Raw genomic sequence first — 1,381 nt, 5'->3', positions numbered from 1 at the left:
TACTTCAGAATAATGGGAAGATGGCAAGTGTACAACCTAATACTTCACCTTAAAGAACTAGAAAAACAAGAACCATCTAAACTCAAAGTTAGCAGATGGAAAGAAATCATTAAGATCAGAGCAGAACTTAATGAAATTGAAACCCCAAAAAACGATACAAAAGATCAATAAATCAAAAAGTTGTTTTCTTTAAAAAGATAAATAAAATTGACAAACCATTAGCATGGCTAACTAAAAAAAGAAGAGAGANTAAAAATGCCAACAATGAAGAGAAAAAAAAGTTTATCTACAACCCAAGGAACCAACAAATAGAGAAGACAAACAATAAATCAGAAGGAAAGGAACAAAAGACATTTAAGACATCCAAACAAAAATCAATAAAATGCTAGGAGTAAATCAACACCTTTCAGTAACAACTCTTAATGTAAAAGGATTAAATTCCCAAATCGAAAGACACAGACTGTCTGACTGGATTAAAAAGAAGGTCTCCAAAATATGCTGCCTTCAAGAGACCCTCCTCACCTATAAAGACTCACATAGACTAAGAGTGAAAGGATGGAAAAAGATTTACCACGCAAACAGAAAAGAAAAACGAGCTGGAGTAGCTATTCTTATGTCTGATAAAATAGACTTTAAACTAAAAACCATAAAAAGAGATAATGAAGGCCACTACATGATGATAAAAGGGTTGATCCATCAAGAAGAGATAACAATCATAAATATATATGCACCCAATCTCAGAGGAGCGAGATTTATAAAGCAAACTCTATTAGACCTAAAGAAGCAAATAGACACTAATACCATAAGAGCAGGGGACCTGAACACCCCACTGTCAATGTTGGACAGATCAGCTAGGCAAAGAATCAGCAGAGAAACACAAGATCTAAACAATACTTTAGACCAATTGCATCTGGCAGATATCTACAGAACATTCCACCCAANGAACAGATCATCTAGTAAACAAATCAACAGAAAAACACAGAATTTAAACTACATTTTAGACAATCTGGACTTGGCAGATATCTTCAGAACATGTCATTCCACAACACATAATATACATTCTTCTCATCAGCATATGGAACATTCTATAGGAGAGACCATATGTTAGGTCACAAATCAACTATCAATAAATTTTTAAAAAATTGAAGTCATATCAAGTATCTTTTCCAACCACAATGGATTAAAACTAGAAAACATTAATAAGCACAACTCAGGAAACAACACAAATACATGGAAATTGAGAACATGCTCCTGAATAACCTATGGGTCCAAGAAGAAATCAAACAGGATATCAAAAAATGTATTGAAACTAATGAAAACCATGATACATCATACCAAAACCTGTGGGATACTGCAAACACAATATGAAGAGGGAAATTTA

The sequence above is a fragment of the Galeopterus variegatus genome, unplaced genomic scaffold (genome assembly GCF_000696425.1).
Source record: "Galeopterus variegatus unplaced genomic scaffold, G_variegatus-3.0.2 Scaffold10013, whole genome shotgun sequence".
In the NCBI taxonomy this organism is placed as follows: domain Eukaryota; kingdom Metazoa; phylum Chordata; class Mammalia; order Dermoptera; family Cynocephalidae; genus Galeopterus; species Galeopterus variegatus.
This window is presented reverse-complemented; position numbering follows the sequence as displayed.